At 37.5% G+C, this 9,741-nt stretch overlaps 1 protein-coding gene across 1 annotated transcript in view; it reads right to left on the minus strand.

Annotated features, from left to right (window-relative positions):
- Positions 1-9,011, minus strand: part of IL1RAPL1 (interleukin 1 receptor accessory protein like 1) — a 1,532,725-nt gene extending 1,523,714 nt beyond the window's left edge. The window contains exon 1 of the mRNA XM_043992667.1: positions 8,161-9,011. The gene's annotated coding sequence lies outside the window, so the exon portion shown is untranslated. The remainder of the gene's footprint in view (positions 1-8,160) is intronic.
- Positions 9,012-9,741: the final 730 nt, after the last annotated feature.

Below are 9,741 nucleotides of genomic sequence, written 5' to 3' on the forward strand. Positions count from 1 at the left end.
GGTTAGATAATAATCCTAATTATCTTTATAGTTATTACTATCCATTGGGGTCAGGTTATTTCTTTAAATACAGGAACATAATTAACTGATTCAAAGCAAAGAGAAACATATGGAAGTGACAAAAATGAATGTGGTGGATCAGATACAAAAAAAGTGGATATCTTTGGAAGTTAGAAATATAATTTTAAAATTGACATCACAACCTAAAAATTATTTTTTCCAAGGATGTATCATCATGGAACTATATTTCTAGTGTTTAGAGTCATATATATCCTGCATTTACAACTAAGTTTTTATAACAAATCACACACAAATGAAACATGGGAATTTCTTTTTTCTCTACCTCTATTTCAAATAGCAGCCTATCTAAATCAATGTCTAGCCATTCTTGTAGCATTTTCATCATTTAAAAACACTCAACTATAGACTTTATAGTAAAGGCAATCTGTATACACTATGTTTTTAAATATCTTTCTGGTTTCATCAGTTGTCATGACTAAAGAGTACACCACCAAGTGATCAACTTATTTTCTCAAAGTCAGGATAAGGCCCACAGCTCTTCAAGTCAAGAGGTATCATTAAGGATGTTCTACATACCAGATACTATGCTAAGCACTGAGGATTCAAATAAAAGAAAAAAGAAAGTCCTGCTTTTAAGAAGCTTATGTTCTAATGAGGAAGATGAAACATATAAGGGAGGGAAAAGTTTGGAGTTCTACATATCCACTCAAGGACACAGTGTCCAAGTCAGGCATGTTAGCCGAGGGAGAGTCAGAAGCAGAGATGGGAAAGGTCATGAAGGATGAGGAGACCCTGTGTAGTGACCATGGTAACCATATGGGAGACCATGAACAAGATTTCCACCAAATGTGCAGACACAGAAGGTTTGAGGCCTGCATCCTTGGAGGGAATACTCACATTGATAAGGATGATGGATCTTTTGGAGAGTGTTTGAAGAATTTGAGAAAAGGCTTTCACCAACACCAATTGGATGCAACATGCATAATAATACCAGCTGACATTTACATAGTGCTTAACAAATATTATCCTATTTTTATCCTCAAAACAACCCTATGAAATGAGTGCTATTATTATTCACATTTTACAGGGGAGGAAATTGAAGCAAATGCAAGTGAAGTGACTTGCCCAAGGTCATAGGGCTAGTAAGTGTCTGAGGCTGGATTCAAACTTAGTTCTTCCCAACTCCAGGTCAAGTGCTCTATTCACTGTACCACCTAGCTGCCTGGGGACTAGTATTGAATTACCTACCTTGTAACATGTACTAATTCACTTTTCTCCTGTTTTCTGGAAACTTTTATATTATTCCTGGTTTTAGAAGAGAAACTGCCAGAGGGCAGGATTCAATTCATTTTTACCTAGACCATAGGACAATGCTTGAATCAAATATTACAACCAGATTCATATGACAATTATGATAATTTGCACTCATCTTATAAACTAGAGACATAACTAATACAAAGACAATAGAATGGAAAAAATATTGAAAGTCTATAATTGTAAGATTGCATATCATGAACCTTTCCTGTTCCTCTTTAATGATTCCAAACTCTGCATAATTTTCTCAGTCATTTAATAGGAGCTGTTATTAGTATGACTACTGCCATTAATAATAACAATAATAGTAATCAGCTAGCATTTATATAGTGCTTATAATGTGCTAGGCCCTGTACTAAGTGCTACAATTATTACTACACATGTTAATACTACAATTATTACAATTGTTATGTCATTTGATCCTTATAACAACCCTAGAGGTAGGTGTTATTATTATCTCTATTTTAGAGATGAGGCAACTGAGCAAACAAACCAAAAAAAGTTATGTGACTTGCCCAGGGTCACACAGCTAGCAAGTGCTTGAGGTTGGATTTGAGTTCAGGTCTTCCTGACTTAGGGCTGAGTGCTCTATCCACTGTACCTATTAGCAGCCTAAGTAGTACTAGATACTAGTACTGAGGATCTATGATGCCATACACGGGGGAAATTTTTAGAGCTTTCTGAAATAACAAGAATGGGAAGATTTCAAATTTGTTTTGCCTAGCACTGAGTAATTTATATTTTTAAAGATGATGGACACTTGGAATGGGGAACTGGGGGAAGAAGAGGGGATGAAAAGAAAAAGAGTTCATAAGGGGTCAAGCACAAATGAGAATCTGTGACCTTCCTACTGGTGTTAGTACTAATGGGGGGAGGTGATTTCCAGAGAGGGAATCAGTTGTTATATTCTGAGACACTATTAATCCAGCAATCCCAGAGAAAATTATGGGGTATATACAATTTATATAAAGTAGGTAAGAAGAACCCCAGGTAAAAATCCATTTACCTCCAAATTGGGCAATATCCCAAATTCCCCAAAGTGGTAACAGACTTATAAGAAGGACTATTTTATAGCACTGCATAAAAAGTAACCTATCAGCAGCACTCTGCTGGAATAAGACAAAGAAACTTAGTAAAATTAATATATCTATATGCTGAGATTTCAAATCCTATACGTATGTGCATAAACACAAGTATGTATACATATACATATGAGTATGTATACATCTAACATGTGCATGTTTATAGAGTTCCTATTGTCCCGCTGGCTTAATTATCTTCCATCCCATGACTATTTTAGATTATATAGTAATAAAATAACAACATTCTAGGCCTCCTTTCATAAAGGAAAAAACTTAGGATTCAATCTTTTGGCATTTGAGTATCATCTACATACAAAGCAATCTAGGGAACACACCAATTAAGGACCTTTCATTGTAAATCAATGGTCAGGGATAAGCAGTAAGTGTATGTCCATTGAGCCATATGATTGTCCTATAATTGAATATTGCATACACTACAAGATACTCCAGGGTAGGATTATCTGGGAAAAAAAAATAAAAGCATATTGGTAAGGCGATTAGCTAAATTTGTCAAATAAACAAGTGCTAATATACAATCCTATAGTCTACTTTTGCAAACCTGCTTCTGCACATTCAAGACATTTCTATTTGATAGGAGAAATTAGCACTCTTTCCAATACCATGGAGACACAGGAATTGAGCCAATATAAGCATCAATGATATTAGTTACATATGCATGCTGAGAATTGAGGTGATACATTGGGCTGCAAAAACTCCTTTAAACCAAGTTGGTCTATGGTCTAATAGTACTTTCTTGTAGGTCCTAGTACCTTTCAAAAAGTCTTTTTCAGAGTTCTTTTTGTTTTCCTTCTCCAATTCAGCTCTGTCCACATTATCATAAAAAGTGACACATTTTACCATTATTTCATAGTCACTTTCCTTAAATCCCACCACTAATTCTAGATATATTATGTCGATGTGAGAGGCAGAACCATTGCACAGAGTGCTGGTGTCAGGAAGAACTGGGTTCAAACTCTGCCTCTGATAATAGTTGTATAATTCTATCGAGTTATAACCTCTTGGTGCTTCAGACAATCTGTCTTCAAAAAAAAAAAAAGTTTCCATCTGTTTTGGTGGATGGCTTTTTCATACCAGAAGTTCCTCATGCTGAAGAAATTACAGCTTCTTTCACATCAGAAACAAATGCATTAAGGAAGTAAAAGACACACAAGGCACTATGGTATAGTGGAAAGATTGTTGAATTTAGAATCAGAGAAGTGGGGTTCAAATCCCAGCTTTGACACTTATTTCTTGTGTGACATTAATCAAATCAATTATCTTCTGAGTTTAGGTTTCTTCCTCTGTCAGATGACGAGATTGAACTATAAGCTCTTTCAGGTTCTTCCAGGGTCTAAAATATATAGGGAGTTAAAAATGACGATAGGACAATCACCTCTCTTTGCATAGTCAGAAATTAGGACAAAAAACAAATTCTAAAACAACTCAGAATCAACAAATATGTAGATTCATATTCTTAACCATTCATTGTACTTAGTGATTGGTTTATGATAAAAACAGACCTACATAGCAAAAAGGAAACAATTTCCTGTATATAAATAAAAGCATAAAAAGAAATATAGTCAGCCAAAAGAAATTCCTTAGTTACCATGAATTTAAAGCTACTGAAAATCATTTTCATTGAGTTATCTATAACAATCCAACATTAGGCTTATCTATCAAATCAACGAGATTATAGGAGTTGTGATTTCTTAGGGGAGAGACTTCCCACAGTGGTAACTTCCTATTTTGATGACATTCCAAAGGCCTTCAAATATTTAAATATTTTTGGAAAAATAAATAAATTGCTATTTAGCAGCTAAAGAAAGTGAGGAGTCATTTCCCAAACTTTCTTGCTCTCAATTTGGTGCTTAACCGCCTAAATATATTATCTCCTTTGTGACTCCATTCACTTACTAACTTTCATGGAGGGTGTGGAGTTCTTATACTTCTCTGTACTCTGAGGATATTTAAAATACATGTGATTAACCCAAGTTGATATAATGGTAGTGAAATGTCTTTGAGTTCTTTCCTTTTGTGGGAATCCTGAGCTGAACATTGGAATTTAATAATAAAAATGCTGACACTACCTTATCTATAACTGCACAAACGGTGGCACCATAATTATACTTTATAACTCGAGCACCACTAGATAACTTGCTACTTTTTAATCATATTAATCAGTTTGTACTTGGATATTTCAATTACCATGAATTATAAAGGAATCTGCTTTATAAAAACAAGAGATTTGCCAAGCACTGAAGATCATATCTGTTGTAAGACAAAGTATAGCCCAAACACTTCAGTGTATAATAGGCTAAAATATCCTCGAATGAAAATGTTAAATGGCACCTCAAAGTTTTGTCATTCTTAGAGAGGTGTAAGCTTTTTGGTTATTTTAGGAGTCCCAATGAATTTTGACTTGCCATTAGAAACATGAGATTAAATTAAGCAACAAAAGACCATTTAAAATATTGCATTATGATTTAGAAATATTGTTGCTACTTAACCAAATCTCTTGCTTTTGCTTGGTGGAAAAAAAAAAAAGAAGAACCTGTCAGTAGCTTCTATTTTTAAAGGAGGTAGTGTGGATTTTCTTCAAATGTCTTTTCTCATCTAACTTGAAAAATGGCAGTAGAACACAGGGGTAAGTATTATATGTAAAATAGTCCACAGCTTAATATTGGGGGAAAAAAAGCTTTCCCATTAAAAGAGCCTTTTATTTGGTGCTCCCACCCCCTGCAGCATACTGAAATGTCATAAGCAGTTGGGGTTTGATAATCCCTTTCTAAAGGAAACAGTAGCCTATGAAGTATCATTAAGATCACTGAAATCCTCTTTCTCAAATGTAAGGGTATAGAGAGTCTTGCAGCAAAATGACTGCAAATCCATGTGTATGTTTCTTGTACTGACTTGCTCCTACACTACCTCCTCCTTCCCCCCTCAAAATTATTTATTTTCATACACAATTGAGTTTGCAAAACCTTCTCTAGAGCAATCCACTGTTTATGACATGTGTGTGACTTAAGTCACAGAAACAGCCATCTAAGTAATTCCTCAAATAATAAAGTAAGGGATATGAAAAAAGACCATGCCATAGAAATTTCTGCATATAATCAGAGATGAACTGAAGCCTGTGAGCTGCCATAGTGTTATTCTGACCCCTGAAGGATGGAACCAGGAGTTAACTTCACATCCAATTTCCTAGTTGCTCAGTAGACAATATGAATGTCAAGCCTTAAACTACATTAGTACAATGTATTAGCATCTGAGTGTGTCTTAAAGGGGAAAAAATATCTCCATCAATATTTTAACTTAAAACTCTAAATAAAACCACAGAACAATCTGATGTTGAAAACGAACCTTCTCAAAGTTAACAGTATGTATCCAGAATATTGCACCGAACAGTATAGGACTGACAAGAATGTCAAGGAAAGGCACTGAGGATGGGGGTGAAAAAGAAGGGGAAATTCCTCTCACCTCTCCCTAATAGAAAAATCTTATATAGGCCTTCTTTGTAAATTGAAATCATAAGAAAAGGGCACAGGCAGGTGGTTGATAAGATAACTCCATTGAGGAGTTTAGATTTCATCTGGGTTACATTTTCAGAAAATGTAGCCATAAAATATAGAAAACAGGTCTCTCAAAAAGTGCAGTGTCCAGTGAGGGTGATTCGGTAGTTCGAAGGTTATTGCTGTTTTGAAAAATGAACAACTCCATAGGAAAAACAGGGTAAACGGTGTTTCATTATGCAGCATTTCCTTCTATCTAAATAGAAGATAGACTACCTATTCGTTTATCTGGCAAAAGTCATAGGCTGCTGCAACATGTCTTTTTGAGTCCTTAAATAATTAAAACTTGAACATGGATAGCTCTTTTTCTCTGGAATCTGGATGAATGAGGAATTTACATGCTTTTTAAATTTAGCAGATAGATCAGGATATTTAACCTTTGAAGATTTTGTTTTCCTTTTCTTTACAGATTAAAACAGGCCAGGAATATATAGTTATGGTTTAAAAAGAGAAGAGAAAAAGAAAGCCCTAAAACACTCATCTATCTCTTGGTCATGGAGGAAGCAATAACAATTAAGAGCTGCAACTAGCAGGCTGAACCCACCATCAAGCCCTACCTTTCAAAACTGCTAGAAGGGTCACCAGGAAATGATTCTTTTCACAGTTTTCATTTCAATTTGAGTTATGCTCTGCTGAGTGATCGTCCTATGTTTAAATCACGGGGTAGAGAACCATGACCTTGGTGGGGAGTACCCAGTCCCAACAAGGCGATGGGACATGCGGGACAACATTGCAGAGTGCTTTCTGACTGTCCACGGGTGTGGCTGAAATGGCCACAGTGCAGCCCCGGAGCTTTTGTGATCTGGTGTCCCAGAGAACTCACCGTGAGAAAACTCACGTTAAATTGGCCAGGAAGAGATCAGGGTTTACCGGAGCCCTGAAGCTAATCTCTGTGCCCTCCTTCTTCTCCAGCTGTCACAAGCATTCAAAAGTTAAACCGCTGATTGATATACTAAGAGATCATCTCCTCTCACTATCGCCGACTGAAGACCGCTGATGTAATGAAGTTACATAATAACCGATTATGCACGACTACCATCCATCACAGATCTGCATCTCTTCTCCCCTCCTTTATTGATGAACCAGCCAGGTGAAAGAGAGGATGCCTTTTCTCCTCTCTACATGCATAGATATAGACGTACATTGTATATATCACTTTAGCATTGCAGTACAGTGCACCGAGCAACGTCATCAGCATCGATTCCCACCCCCATCCGCCCCCCCCCACCCCCCATCCAGTTTCCCAAACTGAATATGCTTAACCATTCTCAGGGCTCCAGTCCCTTTAACTTTTTTTACTGTAAGGGTAAAATAGATGAAGCAGACAGGGCACTTCAGGCTGAACATTAACACAAGTCTTTAATTGCCTGCATTTCCCAGGCTGCCTGCATATGAAATAAGAAGCTGAGGATAAGGTCTCCACTTGCAAACCTTCAACTCCCCTGCACGTGGGTCTAGGCTTCGGTTATTTAGGGGACTGGGTAAATAAGGGATTATTGAGATGATGATTCTGAGAATCACGGAAGACAGATGACTTTTAATATTATGTTCCACTATTATTTTTCTGTAGTATAGCCACCATTTTCCAGTTGGCAATTTTCGTATTTTTTTTTTCCTTAATGATAATCGAGTAGATGAAAAAAGTATAGAGGGGCACTTAATAATGCTCAACAACCACAACCTAGAAAACAATTAAAGGTAATTATCACCTTAAAGTTTAAGAACTTGACAACGCTGTTTCCCCAGTTCCATTGCAGCTATGAAATGCAGCAGAATGCCGCACAGAGTTGAAAACATATTTGTTTTAGTGAATGAAGAGTAGCCCATTTCATTTTTAAATAGGTTTCACCACTAAGTGCTTCTTTCACTGGTGAGTTTTCCTATTCAGAACGTAGGAGCTACAAATATTGCATCCAGACAAAGAGTGTTTACCGGGAATAAATTCAAGCCACTCTTCCATATCAAGATAATTGGGGGGGGGGGGGGAGTGATGCTTTGATTCATCACAAAATACATTTAATGGGGGGGCAACTGCAGTTATTTCATTCACTGCCAATAATGGCTAGATCACACATATCAATGTAATGCAGCAATCAAGAAAGTACCCATTCCAATTACAAGCCACCAAGTTTCGTAACGCCACTAATGGGTTTGCATAGATAAAATGACCTTACCCACAGTCTTCCAAAATATTCCGATCTTGGTATCAGTCAATAAGGTAATTGCTGGTCATCACAATGCGTATTCACAGAATCCACGTTTTACTCCCGTGTGTGTGATTTTTTTTTTTTTGCTAGCAATTAATAATGTGAACAAGATACCCATTCACAAGTGCCAAGTTCACCATAAAAGCCGATAATTCCATATAGATCTTCCCCCACAAGACTGTCTTCTGTTAGTTCTCAAAGTGCCCGTTTGTTCAGTGAAGATACAATCCAGGTGTGAAGCAGTAATAAAAGACTAGGGGAAAGAGGAGAAACAGACCAGGAGGGACACAGAAAGGAGAAGAGAGAAGAGGAAAATAAAAGAAAAAAAGAAGCTAAGGAAAAGAAAAGGAATTGATAACCGAACAAGTCAGTGAGCTCTGTGGCAAGAGGAGTCCTGCTTGTAAATCTTCTCTGTGCATGGAGCCTTTCAAAGCTTCCTAGTGCCCATGTAAAATTTCCAGATCCGGGATGCAGCCATAAGAAAGAAAGAATCCTATGTATATTTCACAAGTATCCTGCAATAACAGATCCGATGGGGTTTTCCTTGTACTGCTATGTGGAAGCACACAACCCCTGCTGTTTGGAAGGATGTCTCCTGGGTCCTAGCACTCTATCCGACAGCCCCCAAAAATGATTTGGGGGGAAAAGCAGTTGTGCATTTGCCCTGAATGATGCTAATCTTTAGTGAAAAAGACAAATGAATAACAAATAACAAGAGGTCTTGATTAATAGATACAATCCACTCAAAATATCCCAAGGAAGAAGGAGCGAGAGGGAGAGAAAGAAACTGCAATGCATAAATGATTCCAGTGTTTCTACAAGATCGGTTCATTTGATTGAATGCATTCTCTGGTTTGCTGCAAGTCATAAAGAAGATACTGTTACTGCCACCCCATGGATATTTTAGTACTAGCCAATCCACATATAACCACCGCTTTGCGAGCTTTAGCTGGGGCGGGGGGGGGGGGGTGCGGCTGGATGGGGTTGACAGGAGAATCTTTTGGAAAGGATCTTGGGAAATCTAAAATTATAGGAATCTATCCTTCCAAGCAAATGCAGAGGATCACATTTCCATTCTACGTCACCCGTGCCCAGTACTTTGGCCCCGTTCAATTGTGGATTGTGTCCCCCCTTCTTCAGGGATAGGAGAGGAAGGGGAACCGCAGCCTGAGCGGACACACTCATAAGTAACCTCCTGGTAATCGCGTTTCCCTTTGCTAAGGGCTTAAATTGTCGCTGGCACACAGTAAGCAAAAATGAGGCCATTGTCACTATGTCTTTAAGACCAGTATCCAACCAGGGGGCTGCTTTCCAGCCTCCAGCTAATAGCGATAATAGTTTCTAAAGATAATTGTTTCAGAGTATAAAGCTTTGTGTTAAGTGTGTAAACTAAAAGTGCTTGGCCTTTAGGCCATTAACTCTTTGTAATTTTCCTTTGGGGGTTGTGGCTGTATTTTGACTTGTATGCCTCAATTTGGGAATACGGGGTTTGGAAAAAGGGGAGAAAGGTCAAAAAGTAGGGAAATAGCAAAGCAGGTGCCCAAAGAT

This window comes from Dromiciops gliroides, chromosome 3 (genome assembly GCF_019393635.1).
Source record: "Dromiciops gliroides isolate mDroGli1 chromosome 3, mDroGli1.pri, whole genome shotgun sequence".
Taxonomy (NCBI): domain Eukaryota; kingdom Metazoa; phylum Chordata; class Mammalia; order Microbiotheria; family Microbiotheriidae; genus Dromiciops; species Dromiciops gliroides.